This window comes from Lissotriton helveticus, chromosome 7, assembly GCF_964261635.1.
Source record: "Lissotriton helveticus chromosome 7, aLisHel1.1, whole genome shotgun sequence".
Taxonomy (NCBI): Eukaryota; Metazoa; Chordata; class Amphibia; order Caudata; family Salamandridae; genus Lissotriton; species Lissotriton helveticus.
In genome coordinates, this window is record NC_136068.1 from 973,636,785 (window position 1) to 973,661,977 (window position 25,193).

Below are 25,193 nucleotides of genomic sequence, written 5' to 3' on the forward strand. Positions count from 1 at the left end.
GGGCTGACTCCGTACTGTGGGCCTTTCTGAATCCATGCTGGGAGCTATCAAGGAACCCAGACGAATCCAGAAAGGTAGAGAGATGTAGATTCAGGTAAGATTCAAGCATTTTTGCGGGAGCGGGTAACAGTGAAATAGGTCTAAAATTCTTCAACTGTTCCGGGTCCAGAGTGGACTTCTTAAGAAGAGGCTTCACTATCGCCCTTTTCCAGGCTGAAGGAAAGATGCCTTGAGTTATGGCCCCGTTCATCACTTCCAGGAGCGGCGGAAGAAGTGTAAGCCTACATTCCTTCAGGGTCTTCAGAGGACATGGGTCGAGAGGCGATGACGATATCGCTATTTCCCCTCATTATTTCCTCTTTCCACATGTGCTTCATTCTCTGCATGAAAAAATCCTGCCTGTAACACTGGCACCCTTGCACCATGGCACAAGGGTGCCTGCATAGCACTTCGGTCTGGACTGTTCCCATGAGGCACAGGGTCAAGACTGATTTGCATATGGCCATGTCTGAACTGGGGTGGCTTGGTGAGCAAAATAATGATGGATTAGACCCAGATCTGTGACTGGGGGTGAATGTTTTGCCATTGTGCAACATTCCGTCCATCATCTTGTGTGTTTTGCTGTTCACCCAATGTGGGAAGGGTATGCCCAGATGTGGGTCCCGTGCTCACTAGGCCACTGGAGTCAAGCCATCCTGGCTGATAGCCAGAAACCAGTCCTAGGATGCTTGATTCCGGTCCAGGAAAGACATGGCTTGGCAGTTCGGTCTGGACTGTGCCCATGAGGCACAGGGTCAAGACTGATTTGCATATGGCCATATCTGAACTGGGGTGGCTTGGTGAGCAAAATAACGATGGATTAAACCCAGATCTGTGACTGGGGGTGAATGTTTTGCCATTGTGCAACATTCCGTCCATCATCTTGTGTGTTTTTCTGTTCACCCTATGTGGGAAGGGTATGCCCAGACGTGGGTCCCGTGCTCACTAGGCCACTGGAGTCAAGCTATCCTGGCTGATGAAGGCTGATAGCCAGAAACCGGTCCTAGGATGCTTGATTCCTGTCCAGGAAAGACATGGCTTGGCAGTTCGGTCTGGACTGTTCCCATGAGGCACAGGGTCAAGACTGATTTGCATATGGCCATGTCTGAACTGGGGTGGCTTGGTGAGCAAAATAACGATGGATTAAACCCAGATCTGTGACTGGGGGTGAATGTTTTGCCATTGTGCAACATTCCGTCCATCATCTTGTGTGTTTTGCTGCATTGGCAATGGCAGCACACAGTGGGCCAGTGCTAGGAGACAGTAGGAATGCTCCATATCTTTGTAAATAAGGCAAATTTGTGCTGTCTCCATTTCACACAAAGCAGCGCAGTAAGTTGCCTTGCAGATTTGCATGACGTGAAAAATTAGTAAAAATGCCCCTTGATTCTTAAAACATTTAGGCCAATGAATATGAGTCGGGCAGAGGTAGCACCAGGCTACCCTCCCGGGTATGTTGTGCACTATGAAAATATACAACGCAATGTGATGTACAATAACATAATATAACATGACATGGCATTACATATCACTGGTTCGGATACAATTCCGTCCGTTCATGCACCTGTTTTTTTCCTGGATGTGAGAAGATGAAGCCGATATTTACCACTCAGTAAAATCATGTACGGATTGGGCAGGGGCTGCATTACAAGTGAAGTTCAGCCTCCACCTAAACCCCTCCTTAGTCATAGGGGCGCATGCAATGTTCCCGTCTGTCAACCCACTGTCTTTCCAGGCTCACTTCATGTACGGACTGTGTAGAGAGCTTGCATCTCTCTTCAGAATAGTTTGTGTGGGATCTTGCAACACTTTGACAGTTTACCTCAGGAATATTCCCGATCTATGTTTACCTTGTTGGAGATGTAGCCTCAGAGCTTATCACAAAGATTGTTGTGATATATCAAGTCACGACACAATTTTTCCGATAATGCTTGAGAGACAGATACAAATTATGACCCAAGAGATTGAGGTTCTTTGAATTCTGACACCTGTGGGTTACATTTTGTGTATTGCAGCCATTTTGTGGTTGCCCTCACATAGGCCGATGATTGTGGCTGAACTAGTCTTTTAAGGACATGTACACCTTAGCTCGAGTTCATGCTATTATTATTATTATTATGCTGACTCCTGTTTGACCTGAGTGAACTGACCCTGTTGCCTGAAGCTGACCTTGTTAAACCAGTTCCTGCCCTTTAGCTGATCAAGATTAAGGATCAGATCACAGGACATCATAAAGTTTTACTGCACACAAACATGCCTTATCCTACTTCTATCTGTTTCTGTTTCTTCTTTTATGGTCTATTTACGATATGGGTTGTGGTCCTTTTTATTATGGGTTTGTCCGGCTTGTCTAAAGAAGAATGTTGGGTTTGTTCAACTTGCATGTCCATGTTAGGCATTTTTGCATGCTTGCAAAAGCAAGGACTGCCCCTTACTTTTATGCTGAGTTTTGTAACCCTGAGCATATATAAAGCCTCTGTTCTCTGTACTCCTCAGACTGCCTCATTCAGTTGCTACGGCTCCTGTGTGACGTAGTTTCACTTAATAAAGATGTCTTTTCATATTTCAGCTTCTGTGCCAAGTTCTTCTTTCTATTAGTAAGTATTCCCTGAGAATGAAGACTACATTTCTTCAAATGGCGCGGCCAACGTGGGCTTTATCAGAGAAGTGACTTTCTGTGGGAGTGATCTTGTCAGAAGACTGAAATCTACTGAGGAGGACAGGACGGGACTCTACTACTCTGTGCACAGGAATTCTGGAGATTCTTCGTCTTTGCAGCCCAGTATATTTCTGCTCTTCCTGATTTTGATCCTCCACATGATGTCACTCCTGACTGAGAACCTTTATTTGGCGTGAGTATTCTAAAAAAGACCGTTAGGTCATGTAGAACTTGACAGTTAGAATTTGGATAACCTTTTGATTAGTAAGAATAAGAAGTACAAATGGGTCGCTCCCACGACTTTGTTTGGTTTCTTGGTTTTGATTTGGTTATTGCAATTACCAAAGCCGAGGGGTTGGTTTCTTGGTTTTGATTTGGTTATTGCAATTACCAAAGCCGAGGGTCTCGTATATTTGCGAGTATATCGTTTTTGATAACCCCTTGAAGTTTGAAGCTAGATTAGTGAGCTATAAGATGCCTGGTCTTAGCAAATTTAGGTCTGTAACTTTGGAACTTTGGAATTTGTGTTGGCCAACTTTGGATTTGTATAGGTTTGTATATACGAATTGCAATTTGTGTAGAACAGGTAATGAGGAGAATTTTCTCTATTTGGTTTAGTTGAACGGTGCACGTACGAAAAGTACATTAAGCACTACATTGATTATAATATTGTATATTTTGCAATATTTTGGCATGCCTGTTTAAAAGCTCACATAAGAAGAATGTGTGGCTTTATTTGGAAGGTACCATAGTGTGATGTAAAATTAATTAGCCGGCTCTCCTAGAAGGAATACTTAAATAGGTTTAAGTATACAAACATATTTCTTCCTTGGTGATTCTGTAATCCCCAGGGAATTAAAATATGACATAATACAAAACAAGGATCCTTTGTTCTGCGCAATTTTATAAATGAAGATATGCAGAGCGATTTTTTGGTGTTCTGCCAGCCAAAGCTAGTGAATTAAGTGTGTTTTGGCTTCTTGGATATGCAGCAGTCTGTTTTTGCAGTCTTTTGGAACACTATTGAGAAGCGTTTCTTGTAAATATGACTTACAACTAGTATTTGCAAATAGTTTGGTTTAAGTACAGTCTGTGGGCTGTCCTTTATTTTTGTTCTGAGTCTTGATTTGTGGGTTAAATGTGTGTTTAAATGTCTATGTGGTTTTCCCATTAGTGCAACTTTTGTAAGTACATAGCGATGGCGCTATTTATGGAATACATGGCTAAAGCGCGCCGTATTGTGTGTCCTGAGTGTTTCACCCCTTTCTGTTTATGTCTGAAATGAGCTCAAACGTGTGTTTGTGTTTTTTTAATCTTTTCAGTCTATTAAGCAAAATGTCTAAATGCTTAAAAAAATAAAATTAAAATTCGCATTCACTAGGAATAAATTGTCCTTTTTAGAAAGAAAAATGTGGCGCCACATTTTGTCATGTTTTAAGTTAGGCTTCTGTGCTTAGGCTTATAAATGAATGCGTCTAAAAATGATAGGCAAAGGATGCAACTTGCTTTTATATGTGGTATTATCAAAAATGATTGGGTTTATTAAAAATAATTATTAAATTATGAAAAATAATAATTAAAAATAAGTGCTACAAAATTCGTTTTTTACCATTCATGAAGCTTAATCCTCATACTGTGACCTCCTAGCATTATAATTTAATTTGAGTTGTGTTGCACTGCATAATGAGGACATTAGCATATGACATCTCACTTAGCGCAGGCGTAAAAAACTCTTTTTTCTAAGGATTTGCATGAGATATGTCTAATGTCCAATATCTGTAATGTGTAAAGAACATTCTGAGGATGATTAATATGTAACATACTTATAGTATATTTATTTTTAAGTGCCCCAAATATCAAAGTCGAATTTGGATATTTTTACCATTTATAATAGCTTTAAAGCGCTTTTAGGCTTCAGTGAATGCATACATTTAGGTATAATACAAATTTGCAGGCTGCCCTCATTTGGGGTTTGCTTTTAAATGGCCCAGTGAGATTCATTTAAGGTTGATGAAATAAGTACCATTGCAACAAGCACTTGTTCTAAAACTGGTATGTGTGTTATTAGTTTCTGTGAATTATTCACAGTAAATGTTGTTTAATAATCTGGAAACAGAGATAATTTTTTAGCGCCTAAAAAGGAGACATTATTTTTCAAAATAGAGTGAATTATTGCAGGTTAGGAGGGATTAGGAAGGCCTTTTGCCTTTGTCAGCCTCAGAATGAGCAGAGAGTGGGGGCTAGTAGAGCTGCAGAGGCTTGCTCAAGTGCTGAGGTGTTATCTTTAGTTTCCCTGTAAACAATGGAAGGAGGCTGTCATGTTGACATTTGTGACCTTTTAAATTAGGGCCTTGTCTCTGTGAAATGCAGAATGACCTTGCTAAACAGGCCTCTAAAAGGAAGGGTTTCTGGTTTCTCCACAAAATTAAAGAACTTAATTCCAAAGGGAAAATATGAAAAAGGTTTCTTTGAAAGTCCCAACACATGCTAAATGCTCTGCAGAAATGATATATTTGTATCTCTGCCTCTAAAAAAATAATGTCTGCTAGTTGCTTTTATTTGACCGAAAATGAAGCATTGCATTAAGTCATAGACAGAAAATAAGACAAAGCTTTTTATTGAAATTTTGAAGGCTACATGCCTAAGTGAGAACGATTTTCCAATTAAGAATTATTTTTTACAGTGGAAATTGTGGCCCAAAGATAACATGGAGTGTCAGTGAACGAATTTTACTTTTGGAAAGTTAAAATGGCTTAATGTTGCAAGCTGACTGACAAGATGGTAATAGTTAAGTAATGGAAATTTATTTTTGTGTCTGTTCATGTGTATTGTCTTCTGATTAAAAGTTATAATTGATGTCTGTTTGTTATGAGAAATGTCTCTCTTTTGTGTGTTGTGTATTTTTTTTGCTTCTGCCCACAGATCATTCATGGATTGTTCTGGGTGATTTTAAGGCTGACAAGACACGTGAGTTTGGTTGGTTAAAAAGGGATGTGTTTTTGCGTAGCCTTTGGGAAGAAATGCTCATGTGTTTTTTTGTTTTTTTTTAATGATTGTGTATTTGGTCCTATCATGAATTGTTCCTGCGGGTCCTGTGTGTCAGAAGAGACATAGTGGGTTGTATTTGACAGCCAAATGTCCACTAAATGGTGATTTGCTGTCAAAAGGAGGGTGAGGATTTTAAACCTGACAGATTAAGCAAGCCCAAATATTGAGTTTTGGGCTGCAGGTTCACAGAGCATAAAGTAAAGGACTTGAAGTGTGTGCGTCGCCGCTCATTTACATATGCTATTGTCTTGTCTATGTTTTTTGTGCTTGATATACAGCAAGTATATCTGATGGCTTGACATGTCCGTTTTGTGCGTTTTGTTTTTGCATGTTTTTTGTTGTATGTTGTTGTTTTTGATACTATTACAAGTTTACCTGTGTTGTGAAGGGATATACATGACGATGTGTATCCTGCAAACAGTTGGGTAGATTTGCTTTGACACTAAATTTCATAGAAAGACAGACAACACTTCATCAGTGTATGTCAAATTTGGCTTTAATGGTATTTGAAGGAAAATAAAAAAGAGATATACAGAATCAAAGTGTGTCACATGCTGTTAGTCACGTACTGCCCCTCCCCTTAAGGAACAGGCGGCCCTACATTTATGTATCCTGATTGGACATAAGGATAAAATTATAGATTTGTGACTCTTGTACATGGTGACCTAATTTCTATATTACATTAGTCAGTTTTGTTCGGTTTCCTAAGTAGTGTATGGCTTTGTACCATAAAGGAAACAAGGTTTCATTTTTCCCTGAAGAAAGGAACTGGAACATTAGCTGAGATTACCGTATATGGTTTAGCGGCCAGTGGTAGAGCTAACATTTCTGAACTATTTTTGATTTTTTTGTTCACTCAAGTAATTTCTTGTTCTTCCTATAGATTTTTCTTTTTCTCCCCTGACCGATGTCACATCGTGCCTAGCGTTTGGGGATTTTAACTGTGACCTAGTCCCATTTCTCTTTTCCATATTCCTTTCACTAGTCAGCCTTTATTATTGTAGGTGTATTGTTCAGGTTCACACTTCCAGATTGCAGTAATGTACTAAGAACCCCCTATATTATGTATAATTCCGTTTTATATGACCAGACTGGTTTTTAAGAATTTTCTTTAGGCCTACCTCGATGTTTTCCAGTCTGACCGTCATGGTAATGATGGACTGGTTAACTGACTCAATGCTATTATAAGACAAGTTTCCACATTTTGATCATTAGCCTTTGTATTGCATAGTGCACGTGATGCACAGTTATTAAAAGGGATGTATCTACATGTCCCTGATAATCTGTATCATGTGATTTATTTTTTGAGATGTTCTAGATAAGGAATTTAGGAACACCTAGACTTAATCATTGAGAAAAAAAATGTGTTTACCCCATTAGACGATGTCACTATGTGTGAGGACATCCATTTAGATAAAATTCTCATATAGTTATCTACCCTTAGATGGTAGAGCATATGCTCTCACATGGAAACCCAATTGAAGAAATTAGAGGCACTGTTTTGCTTATTGCCTTTGTCTTTGTATTCAATGAAAAGTGTGTTCTAGACCAGAATTGTCTCATGGCGTACGGCCACTCCCTCGCAGATTGAAGGCCACCTGCTTGCAATCCTCTTGTTAAAAACAAACTGTTTTTGTACTAAATTGAAGGAAAATAACAAATGTGTCCCATTTCCTACGTCACTAGGTTCTGCGGGATTAAGTCATAATAACTTGCGGACCTTTGATGAAAATCTAATTCCCATCAGTGACAGTCCCAGCACCCAGAAAAGCAGCACGGCTGGACAGTGATCGCCAGAGCGCCATCCATGGTATCTCCAAAGAATCGTACTTGCTCCATCAGACGGCATTGGACATCACAGAACCAGTTTCAGTGCAAAAGAGCGAAAGAGAAGGATTCCAGTTATTTTAAGGTTTTAGTTTTTCACCTGTCATGTGCTGGTAACCTCTGACAGTATGCAGTCCATTGAGCCCCTTGGCCTGAGTTTTGGCCACACACCCCTTTTCTTTGCTCCAACGGAAAGGCAGTGCACCGGAGGATCCAAGACCGGCAAAAGGCACTACATTGTGGTAACTATGATTAAATGAAAGAGCAGCCCGAGCATCCTCTGACACTGAAAAGCGAGTGTTGGAGTCTGAAAGTGTTGCTGAGTATGAAAGCCTGTTGCTCTTTCCTGATTAATAGTACTTGGGTCTGCATGAGATGATCTGTGCCCATGATCAATGGAGAGCACACTATCTGTAGTGCCTGCCGCAGAGGAGAGATATTGGTGCACTGCCTTGAGACATTGAGACTTTCAAATAAGCTGCGAGTGTTTGCCAGGAGGGCACTCCAACGGATACTGAGAAGGACCATTTTCATGAAAGGCCTGAATGAAGAGGCCCATGCGGAAGAAAACAACAGAAGAGGACTTGATGAACAATAGAAGCCTGTCGGAGAGGCTTGGACGGACTCTGGGTATTTCCCGTGCGATTGCATAAAATGGGTGTTAGGAGACTGATTTTTGCTGTTTTGCTGGCATTGTTTTAAAGTAGTATTCTGTTTAGTAAAAGCAGAATAAAGTCCATTCCCTGTGGAAGAGTATCCCTTTTCACCTCAGAGCATTGATGAGGATCACCACTGTTTCACCTGAACATATAATAAGTTACTGAAATGCATAGGAGCCATAAAAAAAATGTTACTAGATAATTTTAGGATTTGCTTTCTGCTTAGAGTTGTGAAAAATGATACTTTTGTTTGTAATAGTGGTCATTACTTTCTCCGGTTGTCCATATGTTCTTAATAACATGTTTTCTAGTATTTTTAAGCATGACATTGTCTTTTGTGGGTTGGATTGTTTTTGCTACCCAATTGCCATCTCTACCCACCTCCCAACCTATGTCTCTTCCTACTACTACTTCTTCGCATTCTTTCCATATTTTATCTGAACATGAACTGGTTAGGAGGTCAGAGTTTACTAATAATTCCTTAGTACAGCTTCTGCATCAACACCAGTTAGTAATGAACACCACTAAGTGTTGGGTGTGTGGTCTTATGCCACATACTACAGATAGAGGTATTCCCTATTTGGTTCTGTCATTTAGTTACAATGGGTCTGTATGGGCATATCAGACGATGTTTATTTATGCCAACGAAGTCTATCCCTTGCATTCCATGAAAGATAACTCGAGTAATAATGTCTTAGTGAAGGCAATAACGGATAATATTGACATCGATTCAGATACAGACTGAGTGATTGCCTATGTAAGGGCAAAAGGAGGGCCTGAGGTTCTGTGAATTATGAACCCGTGGGTTCCACTTTGTGTATGGCAGCCATTTTGTGGTTGCCCTCACATAGGCCGATGATTGTGGCTGAACTAGTCTTTCAAGGACATGTACACCTTAGCTCGAGTTCATGCTGACTCCTGTTTGACCTGAGTGAACTGACCCTGTTGCCTGAAGCTGACCTTGTTAAACCAGTTCCTGCTGATCAAGATTAAGAATCAGAGCACAGGACATCATAAAGTTTTACTGCACACAAACATGCCTTATCCTACTTCAATCTGTTTCTGTTTCTTCTTTTATGGTCTATTTACGATATGGGTTGTGGTCCTTTTTATTATGGGTTTGTCCGGCTTGTCTAAAGAAGAATGTTGGGTTTGTTCAACTTGCATGTCCATGTTAGGCATTTTTGCATGCTTGCAAAAGCAAGGACTGCCCCTTGCTTTTATGCTGAGTTTTGTAACCCTGAGCATATATAAAGCCTCTGTTCTCTGTACTCCTCAGACTGCCTCATTCAGTTGCTACGGCTCCTGTGTGACGTAGTTTCACTTAATAAAGATGTCTTTTCATATTGCAGCTTCTGTGCCAAGTTCTTCTTTCTATTAGTAAGTATTCCCTGAGAATGAAGACTACATTTCTTCAAGATAAACAAAACACTTGAGGTGAGGTCTTAAAAGATTGACACAACTCTTTATATGAGGTCGCAGGAGACAGATACAAGCAAGAAAGCATCTTTTCAAGGTGAATAGATAGAATATTACACTAAAATCGACTAGAGAAAAGACTCAGCCATGTTAATACTGTGACAGCTTCTTTTATGCCACTGAACAATGCAGTAGCTAATTAGGCATAATTTTTAGGTCTCGCCTGTGAAGATCTCTTGTTAATTAAAAAAAAACTAAAGAGGGCTTTGGGCCCATCCATTACTTACCATAAGTTGGCTTCATTGTCAATCTTATTTTCTTACAACTCATTTGTGTGAGCGTGTCTGCTTCCATTTGTCTTCATGTGTTTGTCTCTTCCCTTGAGCATGAACCGAGTACTGACTGATTTCTTCATTTCCCTGAGATTGTGGTACTCTTTTTTTGTTCCTCGCAAGACCACTTGATTACAGATTGGTGAGAACTTTTACAGATTGGTGAGAACTTTGTGGGTGCAAATTACTTTATATTAGAAAGCTATTTTTAAAAAGTGTGCAGATAAATTATATATTGCTTTGCGATATGAAGTAATGTTGTCTTTGAGACGTAAGCGTGGAAACATAAAACTTTTTAAAACACTTTGGGCCTTATTTAGATCTTGATGGACGGGTCACTCCTTCACAACCGTGAGGGATATCCCATCCGCCGAAATATAAATCCCATTATATCCTATGGGATTTATATTTTGAGGGATGGAATACCTGTCACCGATGTGATGGAGTAACCTGTCCGCTGAGCTCTAAATAAGGCCCTGTGTGTTTAGTGATGAATAAAACATCTTCTAAATTATAAAACAGGTAACCCACAAATATACATTTTGGCCGCCTGTCACTTTTACTGATTATGAAGCTATAAATACACTCTCTTCCTTTAAGATTTTTCCAGACAGTATCAAAAGGTTTATGTTTCACCCTTAACTTCCTTTACTTCTACTAAGCCCTAAACAGTAAAATACTCCTTGAATCCATTTACTGCTACCATTCCTAAATCTGAAATTCACCCTTACTTCCCTTTATCAATAACTGACCATGTAATGCAAATATAACCCTTACCTCCTTCTACTCATATCATAATCCTTAAATCACCCTTACCTCCTGTACCTCTACCCTCCCCCGAACCCTAAATTTACTCTTACCACCCTTTACCTCTACCCTTATCAAACCCTAAAATCACACTTACTGCCACTTACCTCTACCCCATTAATGAACCCTAAAATCACCCTTATCTCCCTTCAAATATACCCACCCTAAAACCTAAAATCACCCTTACCTCCATTTATGTCTTCCCACCCCTAAACACTAAAATCAGGGGCGTGCCAGGATGGCACCGAGATAGGACGTGAATTCCTGTCCCTCCAGCGGCGCTACACTTTAGCCTTGAATTATCGCCCCAGAAGGTGCCCTTCTGCAAGTCCCCACAAGCGGAGTGGCCCTGACTGAGCCCCAGCACCAGCAACTCGCTTTCTGTCGGTTGCCGCTTGCTTTCGCAGGGGCTGTCAGCCTGCGGTGTGGAAGCTGCCTAACGGGCCCAGGCTGGTTTGAGACCCCCGGGAAGTGCTGGTAGTGAAACGGAGCAGAGGAGGACGGCGGAGCGGCGCTGCCTTGAGGCGCTTTCCTTCCTAGTACCCGGAGTCGTGCAGGTGAAGAGAAGAGGGCTCTGCCGGGTGTTTGCGGAGCTCGGTCGGGTGCCATTTTGTGCTCTCCCGCCACTGACTGTCCTGGCGGTTGGCGCATCCTACAAGCGGCTGACGTCTGCGCCGGGCGGGAAGCCTGCTTACTCCCGGCGCCTCGGCCCGGCTCTGCGAGACAAGCTTGGGGACCTGTGGGCTGCAGTGACGTCCAGAGGAGATGGCTGGAAGCTTCTGCAGCACCTGTGTCTTGGTGAGGTGAGGAGCAGTGGACCTGGTGCGTGTGGTGGGGCCCAGAGAGGATAGCTTTGTTCCGCGGTTCGGCGGATGGCGGTATTGGCCAACTAGAGCTGCTACCTCCCCTTATGAGCGGCGGTGGCTGCTGCATGTCCCCTTACTGACTTTGTCTGGGTGAGGCGCGTTGGTGGCCTGCCGCGCACCAGGCTGAGGCGCAGGATACCCCCTGCACTGCAATCGGCTTGCCTGTTGGAGGAGTGGGGCCCTAGCTAAGATGGATGCGGCCTGTAGGCCTAAGAGATGCTGAATCCCTGGTTAGGTGGTCGTGCAACATTGAAGAGGGCCAGGGGTGAGGTGTTGCTTTAGGGGGCAGGCTATGGTCCCCAAGCCTTCTGACACCTGTGGCCAGCTGGGTGCTTCTCAGCGCGCTGACGTAGTACTCCTGATTATTTTTGTGCTCCGGATACCCTTCTGCAGTTAGGATCTTCTCCACTCAGGGGCCTGCTCAAATTGGACTTAGTGTGTCGTGGCTGGGTGGTGCTTTGGTGCGCCTCAGGAGAGGTGGGCAGCTGGTGCCCCCCGCAGGGGAAGGCAGTGCAGTCGTGAGTGCAGGGCATGGATATACTACCACGTCAAGAGAAACCTTGTCGGGCCCTAGCGGAACCCTTTCCTACCAGGATGTGACCAGGGCGGTGTGGTGGGTTGGACCTGTGTGGGCACTGATCGGTCCGCGGATCGGTGGGCAGTGTAGATGTGGGAGTGGCTCCCGGGGCTAATGGAGCACTGAGAGACATAGGTCTCAGCTTTTGCCCACGCTCAATGAAGAGTCGACGTTGCTACCTGCCCAGGGCTGGTGCTCTGACCGTGAAGTCCTGCTCCTACCGGCGAAGGCGGAGGCCCTCTCAGGGGTTTAATCCGTTGCCCCTTCCCTGCAGGCAGAGGGGTGGGGGACGCTGAAGATGGTAGTGATCCGGTGGGCTCACCATGATGTCGGCCAGGGGTCGGAGAGAGAAATCGTTGAAAGAACTCCTCCAGAATCCAGCGGGTCCCTCGAACCCACAGACTGATCCAAAGGCAAGCCACATGGAGGGTGATGACACACCAGTGACCAAAGCTTTTATGGTTGAGCTCTTCTCGGCAATCAAGGAAGACATTCAGTAATTGCGCTCCCATCTCTCTGCTGACCTGAGGGTGGTTAGGCGCAATGTGGATAGCATCGGTGAATGGGTAGCGACCCTGGAGGAGCACGACCTTGGTTGGGAAGGAGGCCTCCATCAACTGCAACAGATGTTACATCTGCGGGAGCAGAATCTTGATCTACAGGCTTACGTGGTGGACCTGGAGAACTGCTCGAGGCAGAATAACATTCAGATTCGAGCGGTCCCTTGGAAGGAGGAAGGTGATGTTTGTGCATACGTCAGCGCTCTGTTCCATCAGATCCTTGGGATGAGGAGGCTCAAGATATCCAAATGGACCAGACCCACCGGGTGGGCCTACCGCGTGGTGCTAAAGCACCCCCCCTCCAGATATCCTAGTCTGTTTCTATGACTTCCAATTAAAAGAAGGCATTCTCTGGAGGGCATGTGATCTGAACCCCATCCAGTTCTGTGGGTATCTCCCAGTGCTCTTCCAGGATCTGGCAGCCTCCATACTGATTAAACACAGAGAATTCAAACCAATCATCTTCGTGAAAAGAACATTCCCTATTCTTGGGGCCACCCGTTCCGTCTAATTTTCAAATATCAGGGTAAATTCCTTCAGATTAGGTCCTTGGATGAAGCATTTACCAACTTGGGTCTCGAGAGGGCCCCTTCCTTGGAAGGGGAGGATAAGCCAATACCTCGACGACGACGCTCCTCAGAATGTCAACGAGTGGGAAATCTATCATCAAGCTCCAAACCTGACACGGCTACTAGCAAATTTGAAAAAGAGGCGGTCCTTTCTTTGCTGACGCAAGTTACAGAGCGCCCCAAATCTCCTTGACCTACCTGATTCATGGCATCCATCTGGGGCCTCCAGCATGCGCCGGAGGGAGGGAAGAGACCAACCGTGTGAGGAGGTCCTCTTTCCCCTGTTGTTGGAGAGGTAGGAAAGTACTAGCTGTTGAACTGGCTGCTTCCTTGACACAACCCTCAGGACTTTAACTACAGAGACAAACTTTTGTCATTTTGAAAAAGCCTAATCTGGACCCTTTGATACATGCCGATTTTAGGCCCATTTCCCTCCTTCCAGCTTTTGCCAAGGTTGTGGAGAAGCATGTTCATTTTCCCCTCTCTAACTTCCTAGAGACCAACAACATCTTGCACTGTACTCAGTCTGGATTCCGCGCTAACATGAGCATGGAGACTGCGTTGCTGGAAGTAACTGAGGCTATCAAGGAGGTCCTGGACTTGGGGGGTAAAGCGATGTTGGTGATGCTGGACTTGTCGGAAGCCTTTGACACTGTCCCCCACAGTGGTCTCCTCTCAAGGCTTAGCGAGATCGGTCTGCGGGGGGCGGTGTTCAGCTGGTTCAAGTCCTTTCTAGCAGGCCGGCGTCAGACGGTCTGGGCCCCTCCTTTCGCTGCCGTGGTGCCGCCATTAGAGGTAGGAGTCCCTCAGGGCTCAATTTTGAGCCCTACCCTTTTCAACAAATATATGGCCCCCTTGGCGGCACTGGCAGAGTCGTTTGGTGCCCAGATCGTGTCTTGCGCTGACGACACCCAGCTCCTTTTTACCTGTGGAAAGGGGTCTGACTTCAACGGGGAGAGAATCAGAAGTTGCCTTGGGGCTGTATTTGATTGGTTCCAGCTTAATAGCCTCAAGTGCAACTCTGATAAATCTGAGGTACTTTTCTTTGGCTGCCCTTCCGACCCCAGATGGCAATCCTGGTGGCCTTCGGCCATGTTTCCTCCGTCGGCTGCGTCATCTATGGCCAAGAACCTTGGAGTAAAGATCGACAACGACCTCTCCCTGAAGCCTCAAGTCCTCGGTCTAGCAGGTAAATGCTTTGGCCTTCTCAAGATGCTGAGGAAATTTCTCCCTTTGCTCTCTCAGGCCCATAGAAAAACTACTGTTCAGGCATTAATTGGCTCTCGCTTGGACTATGCCAACGTGCTTTATCTTGGACTACCGGAATATCTTCTGTCACGCTTGCAAATAGTCCAAAATTCTGCTGCACGAACCATCTTCGACCTCCATCATAGAGCCAGAGCCTCTGATCTTTTGAAAACTCTTCATTGGCTCCCAATTCGGAAGCGAATTGTGTTTAAGGCGCTTACACTTGCCTTTAAAGCTCTGCATGACATTGGTGCTAAATATATCAGAAGGCGGCTGACATTTTACCAGCCTTCTAGATCACTTAGGTCAGCTTCTCTGGCCTTGGCTTTTGTCCCCGGTATTAGGAGAGCGCGCATTGGAGGCCGTTCCTTTAGACGCCTGGCGCCACAGCTGTGGAACACTCTGCCGCTGTCTCTGAGAAGGAACGCTAATCTGTTAGCCTTTAGGAAAGATCTTAAGTCGTGGCTTTTTGTTCAGTAGTCTTGTTATCCACTGCCTTTTCATTTTCTGCCTTGGGTTTGAAGCACCGGGACACTCCTAGGAGTAGCTGAGCGCTATATAAATCCTATTTTAACATAACATAACATAACATGTTTCCTAGTTCAATCAATCAATCATTGCTTAGTTGTTTTTTATTATTTGGGAATGGGACATATTTGGGTTTGTTTTGGGTATCCGCATCAGTTCCTAAATGGGTTTGGCAGGAGATTAGGCTACGCCGGCTGGTCCTCGCAGCAATAGTGCTACTCAGATTTGTGCGCTCGCTCAGCTCTCCAGGCATCAGGATGGGTAGAGATCTGAAAGTTATTAGTTTGAATGTTCGGGAGTTGAATAACCCAGTGAAGCGCTCAGCGATCCTCTCCCTCCTGGAGAACACCAATAGCGATATCTGCCTGCTACAAGAGACCCACCTCCTTGCTAACCACACCAAGCGCTTACGTGATAGGCAATTCCCACAGCAATTCTGGTCCTCTGGGCCATCCAAAAGGCAATCTTGTTCAGCGCGCGATATCAATGTAAAGTTGTCTTGACAATTGCAGAAGTTAAGGGCAGGCTGCTGGCCGTCAGGATACAGTGGGGGGACGCAAACCTTACGCTGAGGTCCCTTTACGCACCTAATGAACAACAAGAACCTTTCCTTCGCTCTGCCCTGACCGAGGTGCTGGCCTCCCCAGATGCTGCAATTTTGGTTTGGGGTGACTTAAATGTGGTAATGGATCTGGATCTGGACAGGTCGGGACAGAGAATACATCAAACATGGGTGCTTTCACAGGCTGGGAGAAAGAGGTTGGAGGACTGTGGACTACGCGATGTGTGGCGATCACAAAACCCAAACGAGCGTGACTACACATACTTCTCTGCAGCACACAAAACCTATGCACAACTTGATAATTTTTTAGCCTCCCCATCTCTTATGTCAAGCTTACACTCAGCAGAGATCACTCTCCGCTCTCTTTCGGACCATGCCCTCATCTCTGTGCTCTTGCCGGCGCAGGTCTTGCGTTCAGCCCCCCCCCCGGGTTGGAGACTCCGTGAATCCCTCCTCCATTGTGAAGAGGTGATCAAACGGATACAGGATACTATAGTACAATACTTCGCGGCTAATGACCAGGGATCTCCTCTTTCGGCGGTGTGGGAGGCTTTGAATTTGGTAACGCAGGGTGAGTTCATCACGTTTGCGGCATCCTTTGCGGCTCTGCGTAGGTAAAAGCGTGCGGAGTTGGAACGGGAGGTGGGAGAACTGGAGGCGGTGCATGAATGGACAGGAGCGCCGAGATTATGGCGGGACTTAGAAACCTGACGACGGATGCTGAAGCACTTGGACCTAGATAGGGCGGGGCACGCTCTTCTGAGGTTGAGACACAAATTTTACCTAAGCGGTGATAAATGTGGGAAATTGCTAGCACAAAGACTATGGGCAAAAACTCAGATGTCTGCATTTCAATCTGTCTAAGATCACAATGGAACGGAATACGCCGCAGATGACCGCATTGTTGAATCCTTTCACAACTTTTACCAACGCCTTTATGCAGATAGGGATGCCCCCTTACACGACCCTGATGCGTACTTGGACTCCTGAAGTATTTCTCCCATACCCAAGCATACAACTGATAACCTGGATTCTCCCATTTGCATTGAAGAGGTAATATCAGCTATCTCAAGGTAAAAAATAGCTAAAGCACCAAGGCCGAATGGGTTCGCGGCCATTTTCTACCAAACATTTTGTGTGGAGCTGGCTCCCTTTTTAACGCGCCTTTTCAACTCTTTCCTTGACTTGGGGGAAGTGATGACCACGATGTCAGAAGCATCGATTTCTGTTATTCTAAAACCTGGAAAAGATTCCAGAGATTGTGGGTCATACCGGCCCATTTTGCTTCTTAACATCGATGCGAAGTTATTCGCGGGCATCTTAGCGTCGCTCCTTAACCCCCTTATGGCTGACATAGTAGACCAAGACCAGTCGGGTTTTATACCTACTAGACAGGGCGGAGACAATTCTAAAAGACTGCTGCAGCTCATTAGCCCTGTACACCGCTCGCGAACGCAGGCCTTCCTGCTTTCAATAGACACGGAGAAGGCATTTGACCGCGTTGACTGGGGCTATTTGTTTGTGGCGCTGCGTAGGTATGGCTTCGGGGGCACCTTTATGCGTTGGGTTCGTTTTCTATACGCTTCCCCTAAGGCCTCAGTCGGGCTAATGGTTGCTGGTCGGCCCTCTTCCTTATTGCTCAGGGAATGCGCCAGGGTTGTCCCCTATCCCCGCTTTTGTTTGCGCTCTATATGGAGCCGTTTGCCCAGTGGATTCGCTCAAATCCTGACATTGTGGGTCTCAAATTTGGGGCTGACATGCATAAAATCAGCATGTACGCCAACGATGTAATACTTTTGCTTACCCAACCCCGGCTAACTCTACAGTCCCTGAATAAAGAACTTATGGACTTTGGGACCGTTGCAGGGTTTAAGGTCAATTTTGCTAAGTCGCAGATCCTCAATATCTCGGTTCCTACGAGTGAGGTACTGGACTTACAGCAAGATTTCGCATTCCACTGGACCCCCGCTGACATCACCTATCTGGGTCTTTGAATAACCTCGACCATTGAGAAAACAGTCTCCCTCAATTACTCTCTATTATTGGAACAAACGGCCAAGGCGCTAGACGCCTGGTCACATCTCAAGTTGGCATGGTTCGGGAGAATGGCAGCTGTAAAAATGACGGTGCTTCCACGCATCCTTTACATCTTCCAAATGCTACCCTAATTTCTGCTGCCGGCACAATCAAGAAACTGCAAGCGCTGCTCAACAAGTTTGTATGGGAGGGTAAGAAACCACGCTTCTCGCTTCCACACATTTCTTCCACGAAACTATAGGGAGGGTTAGGCTTTCCACTCGTGGGAGCTAATTATCAAGCAGCGTGCCTGCGCTATCTTGTTGAAAGGAACAGGTCCCTATCTAGTAAACATTGGAACTTCATTTATCAGTCAGTGGCTGGAGCGAATATTTGGCGGGAGCTTTGGCTCCTGAGCAAACATAGAGCATGGGGGCTATGCTCGTCGCCGGTGACCTCCCCAACACTCAAGGTTTGGGATCAGCTAGCAGTGGCAAAGGGCTGGACCACATTTCCCTCTCCCACGTCCTCCATCGTAGACAACCCCGACTTTCAGCCAGGATAGGCGTCTCCGGTTTTTCACCGTTAGAGGGAAGAGGGTTGCAAAAGGGTGGGCTCCATTTTTGATACTGAAGGGTTAATCCCTTTTACTCAACTGCGTAAGAACTATGACTTACCAGCCTCAGATGCATTCTACTACCAACAAGTCGCTCACTGGGTTACATAATCCGCTAATCTTACCAAAATGTCCCGGCCTCTGACTCCCTTTGAAAAACGGCTGGTATGCAAAAAAGATAATCATAAACTCATATCTGAATTGTATGCTATGATTACTGCACACCCGAAGGGGCATCGTACAAAAGCGCAAGTGTGGTTGGAGACAGACCTGGGGATGCCCTTATCGTTTAAGGAATGGGAGCATATATTTACCGAGCACATCACACTGCTTATAACACAACAAGGGCGGAATCCGCCTATAAGATGGTAGCATATTGGTATTATACACCGGAGTGCGTTTATTGTTGGAATACGTCCAAGAAAGACCTCTGCTGGCAGGGGTGTGGCTTAACGGGTAACCTAAGTAATCTACTCTGGCACTGCCCGAAATTAGTGCGTTACTGGTCAGCGGTTATTGATGACATTGACGCTGCATTTCAGATTACATTTCCCGAGCCCCTGAATATACATTGCTGGGTCTTCCCCACCCTAGGTCCTTCCCACTGAAATCATTGAGAGGTAGACAGATTGCGATGGATTTACTTGCTGCACGACAGGTTATTCTAGCGCGTTGGGGATCTTCAACCTTACCTGAGCCAATGGACTGGATTCATAGTTTTTGGCAGCTCTCGGCTATGGAGAGACTCTCGTTCAGTGTAGAAGGGAAAGGCAGCGAATTTGCGAAGTTATGGGCCCCTTACTTGCAGATTCTCACCAAGGATATGAGGGAAGTGACTTGTCCTAAATACTTCCAAATTCTGCAGCTCATTCCACTGGAACCACCTGGGTCATCCAAGAGTGGGGATAAAGGTTAAAGTGCTAATGTTGTAGCCGGTTTGGCGAGAGGTCTTGTATGAATGTACTGGAACTGATGCGGAGAGTGGGTGGTGGGGTGGGTATGGGCGGGTGGGGCTCTTTCATTGTTTTATTTGTTATGTAAAAGTGGTAGGTATTGCTGAGTGTGCTAAGCCATAAGTCATGCTTGAATTTATCACGGGGTCGCCCTCTGGGGTGTAGACCTGAACACTGTGTCTCCCTGCTCATATTACACTCTGCCGGCGCACTGATGTAGACAGCCAAGCTGTGTATACACTTCCAAGATACCACACAATAAAAATGATTAATTCTAAACACTAAAATCACCCTTACCTCCCTTTACCTCTACCTACCTGTCAACTCTGGCTGGCCAGTGTGGCAGACACCGGCCAGCCAGGATAAGACCCAAAAGCAGCAGAATCACCGGGTCCAGGGCCTGACCCCATAATGGCAGCCGTCCCCTTGCCGAAATCATGACCGAATAAAGTACTCAACCAGGTAAGCACCCTCGACTACGCTACTAATTAATTGACTTCCCGAGGCTCCATGGTCTGGCCCATTGAGTACACACCAGCGCGACTAGAGGTGGTTTAACTCCTCTGGAAGCCGACTTTCAGTACTGGAAAGGCTGTAGGGAGCGCCCTAGCCCGCCTGACCCTAGTGGTGCACTATTAACTCAAGCCCAACATATCGATGAGGCCGTACCCTGAGGGGTGAGTCTTCAGTTGTAGGTCAGTAGGAGAGATGAGTAGCGGTGGGTGACGGCCATGCTGCACAGTGGGTATGAATACGACAACACCTGGAGTGGACATTTACCTGACCCTGCGCATTTCCACCACCCTCCACCCCTATCTGGCTCACACATCATGACATTGAATCTGTGAATCTTGCCACGGACAGTGGAGACCTAGCATTCTGGCCGATGCCCGGTGGAGCTACCATGATAGCTATAGAGGAGATGGGCTGTGGCTTTCCCCCTCGACCGTCACCAATCCAGCCGGACATTGGACGGACTTTCCTTCGCCTATCCGCCGTACCTCCCTCCTTGTTAGCCTTTTACATTGCTCCCTTACCATTCTACACGCCATTAACTAACAGATGTAACTTGTAACGAATATAACTTTTGTAACAATATGTAACTTGCAACTGATGTAACTTTTTTTAAATGTGTAACCTCAGGTAAAGCACTCTGATACCTCCGGGTCTAGCCAGCGCTATATAAAACTCAACAAACAAATAAATAAATAAATAAACTCTAACATCACTCTTGCCTCCCTTTACCTCTACGCACCCCTGAGCTCCAAAATCACCCTTACTCCCTATACTTCTACTACCTCTGAACCCTAAAATCACCCTTACCTCTACCGACCCCTAAACTCTAAAATCACTCTTACCTCCCTTTACCTCCACCTATCTCTAAACCCTAAAACCACCCTTACCTCCCTTTAACTCTTTCCAAACGAAAACCCTGAAAACACCACTACTCCCTTTTAACTCTACCGATCCCATAACCCTAAAATCACTTAAAAAAAAAAATAACATATAAAGTATGTTATTTAAAAAAAAATACTTACTTGTGTGGTAAACTAGTGCATATTTAAGGTACTTACCTGCTTGATGCGCATCTGTGTGGTAAAAACTGTATGTCAAACATTCTGCATAGTAAATGCTGAATGGCAAAGGCTGTTTCCTCTCAAGCAGGAAACAATCTCCTGCCTTCACCCTAGCACCCCATAATGTTTTGGGACCACTGTTGGTTGTTTTATGTCCTTCAGTATGTTTGGCCGGCACCTTCACATCTTTCATAGTTTACCACCAGCCTGCCAACCTCCACACCCTATACAATAGGACACACCTGAGACAGCACATGCTTTGTCCCTTGCAATACATTTTGTTTATTTACAGGGGGCTTAAAGCCGGCCCATTGCTCACCCATTGCTTACCATTGTTTGGCTTCTTCTTCAATCTCATTTCCTTGCTTGTCTTTGGTGAGCGATTGCCAGCTTCACTTCCTCTTCGTGTGTTTGCCCCTACTCTGGAGCGTGGCCCAGTACTGTTTCACTTGCCCAGTGTCCTTCCGCTGCTTTCAGAGGTACATTTGTACCCCTTTTCTTGCATACTTTTCCTCCCTTCCCTCTCCCTCATTGTAGCTTACCCATCCCACCCCCTACTGCATTGTTACTTGTATGATCTGCCCCACCCCTTACCCATTGTTGATTGTCCTTTCCTCCTCCCTTCCACCCTCCCCCTTCGCAGCATTATCCGGTGCAGGTACGCGTGGTGGGGATGGGGGACGTTGAAAGACGACGAATAAGAAACATTTAATAAATAAATAAATCCTGTTCCGTCGTCTATCAGCACTCCCGCCCGCCGCCTCCCCGTGCTTACCTGCACCAGCCGCTGCTGCCCTTTCATCGCTTGCACCCTTCCATCCTACCAGAGAAAAAACTGCCAAAAGTTGTGCTAATGGGTTTCAACGTGTTACAAAAATGCAGCCAGCAAGGCACTATGCATGGCTGTTTTTTGGCACTGTCTCCATGTGATGCCAACATGGCAAACTTCAGCTGGGAGGCAAGATAATTAAATGAGTGATATTTTTCCTTGAAGGCTTTTTATGTATTTCTACATTTCAAACATCTCAGTCATGCAATGATCCTTCTCAGTTTTGACATGTTGAGACTGCTTTCAGCAGATTGCAGCCCCATCGTCCATGTATGAATGGTTGTTATCATTGCTTAGTTTGTGTTTTGACCAGCACCCTCGGCCATTCGTTCAAATGTACTGCTCCCATTTGTAGTGGCGGTCTAGTGTTCCACTCCTGGAACAGGAAATAGAGGGACAGGAAGCGAAAGGCGGCCATCTTGTGATCGGCGCAGACCGTTGCAAGCTACGTACATTGCTCCCGGCGCTCCGGGGAATAAAGAAGTTACACACACACTCCTGCGTCTATGTGGTGCTTTCTAACTTCTACAATGGCGACGAGGGCTGGTCTTTAGACCCCACACCTCACCCACGACGCAGAGAGGCTACGCGGGATCGCGTAGAGATCGAAATTCACCCGGAGCGTGGCAGAAGAGCCGGGGGGCACAGAGAAAGAGCGCGCAAACGCGCCAGCGCTCAAAAACGGCCGGAGGCAACAAACACTGACGGACAGTAAGCCACTGCTTACCGGTGCGCTGAGAGGGGCGTGAGACGCACAACCCAGAGTGCTGAGCAGATTTCAGCGCACAAGGTAGCCACTGAGCCTCCCGGAGTGCGCTTCCTTCCTGGCCATCGCAACAGTGTGCCCGGCATCCTGGCGGAGCAGCGGTCAGGCGAAGAGGTGCCTAGCTTGACGGACACACACAGAGAGAACAGCCTACAAGCATCACCGGATCCTTCGGAGAGAGATAAAGGGGAAGAAAGCGGCAGTTATCACAGTGAAGGGGACACAGCCGAGCAGCACACGCCGGGGAGTCCTCCTGGTCGGCCGATCCCCGTTCCGGTGAATAGGAGAGGTGCAGCCAAGATGGCAGTCCAGTCGTCTTCCCTCACTCAATTGGTGCCATTCCTGACAAAGTGCGGAGAACCGGAGATGAAATGGGAAGACTGGAAAAGGTACTTCTTAAACTATCTAGACACCCTAGAGGAGGAAGGAGACACTCCATTCTCAAGCAAGAGAAGAAAAAAAATATTGTTGCACAATTTGGGCCCGGAAGGGATCAGAGTTTACGGCACCATTGTTAAAGCCGAGAGGGGTGCCACGGACACAGATGTTTTCAGTCACGCCATAGCAGATCTTGACGCACACTACAGACCGGTCGTGTGCGTCGCGATAGACAGATACAACTTCTTCCAAAGGAAACAAAGGAGTGGAGAGACAGTGGACGAGTATGTCGTAGCATTACAAAAGTTGGCCCTCACGTGTAAGTTCGACACGCTACATGACGACCTGATCAGGGACCAAATTATCATGCACACTACCAGTTCCCACGTCCAAGAGAAACTGTGGGTAAATGGAGATGCTCCCCTCATCAAAGAAATATGGGCGATGGTCAAAAAGGCGGAATTGTCGAGACGCTGTGCGCAAGTGGCCAAGAAAGAGGCAGGTGGATCACAAACAGTTTGCAGGATAATGGCGCCATCGAGGGGTGAACGACCAAGGCAGAGAGACCAACAAACGAATCAAGACAGTAGAAAACCAAACATCAGCAACAATCAGATGGACAATAGGACGAATAAAGGCGGCAAGCCGAGCTGCTACAGGTGTGGCAGTACTTCACATCTGGGCAATGACAAAGTGTGCCCCGCGTTCAGAGCAAAATGCTCATATTGCAGCGTGTTCGGGCACTACGAGAAGGTGTGCCGCCGGAAGCCAAAAGGAGCCATGGTTAGATATGTAGACCAAGAACAACGTGATGATGCAGACGACCTAGAAGATGATGATGACAAGGTAGAGTTCCTTTATATTGATGTACAGGTGTTAGAAATGGAAGGAGACGGAACGGACAAACCCCGACTGAATATGCATATTGGAGGGATACCCTTGGAAATGATAGCGGACAGTGGGGCGCCCATCTCCATCATACAACGACAAGTATGGGAAGAAAAGTTCGCACCCAAGATCGAGGAGGCACTGCACCCAATGGATTTGAGGCCGGTCACTTATACGGGACAAAGAATTCCCATGTTGGGGTACTGCCTCCTCCAGTTTGAGTTCAGGGGTCGCCACGCAAACTGCAAATTATACATAGCCGAGAAAGGCCCCTCAGTATTGAGCTGGAAAGACCAAGGAGCATTAGGGATACAACTCAACCCGGGGGGCAGTGAGAAAATATTGCTCATGGACATGGAAAGGATGGACGACGAGGAGTCGTGGCTGAGAGCGTACCCCAAAGTATTTAATGGACAAATCGGAGAGTTGGCGAAATACAAACACCTTATAAAGCTCAAAGAAGGAGCTAACCCAGTGGTACATAATGTGAGGAACATCCCGTTCCGCAGCCGGGAAGCAGTACAAACGGAGCTGGACAGGCTGGAAAAAGAAGGAGTGATCAGAGCCATAGAGAGTGCTGAATGGCTTTCACCTCTAGTCGTAGCCCAGAAGCCAAATGGCAAAGTACGGCTGTGTGTTGATTTAAGGGAACTGAACAAAAACATTGTAGTCGACAAATTTCCCCTGCCCCGCATAAATTAAATGCTGGCTAAGACTAAAGACATCAAATGGTTTTCCACTGTAGACTTGTCGTCAGCGTACCACCAAGTACGTCTACATGCATCGTGCTGCCATCTCACTTCTTTCATAACGCCTTTCGGCTGTTACGAATTTTTGAGAATGCCATTTGGACTAGCCTCCGCAGCGGCAGTCTTTCAGAAGCTGCTGTACAAGTTGCTGAAGAATATGGAGAATGTGCAGTTCTTTCAAGACGACATCCTGGTAATGGGGAGAACCAAACAGGACCACAATGAGAAGCTTCACAAAGTACTGCAGACGCTGCAAGGCAATGGTCTGACGGCGGAATGGACAAAATGCAGACTCGGAGTGCAATCCGTTACATACCTGGGACATGAAGTGAGCGAAAACGGGATAAAGCCAAAAAGGGCGAACATGAAGGCCATTCAGGACGCCCCCACACCCAACAAGAAGGAAGATGTTCGGTCATTCCTGGGAATGGCCGAGTACTACAGTAAATTCATTCCTCACTTTGCCACGAAAACGCATCTTCTACGCCAACTCCTGAAGGAAAAGAACAAATTTGTATGGAACCAGGAGGAACAGGCGGAATTTGACGCCCTTAAACAGGAGATGAGTACTGCCATTCCCCTGAAGGGATTCGATCCTAGCGCGGAGTCCATCCTCACTACAGATGCCAGTGACCGTGGCCTAGGAGCAGTCCTAATGCAGAAGGCAGAAAATGGAGAGACATCGACAGTCAGCTTTGCCTCAAGGTCGCTCGCTTCCAAC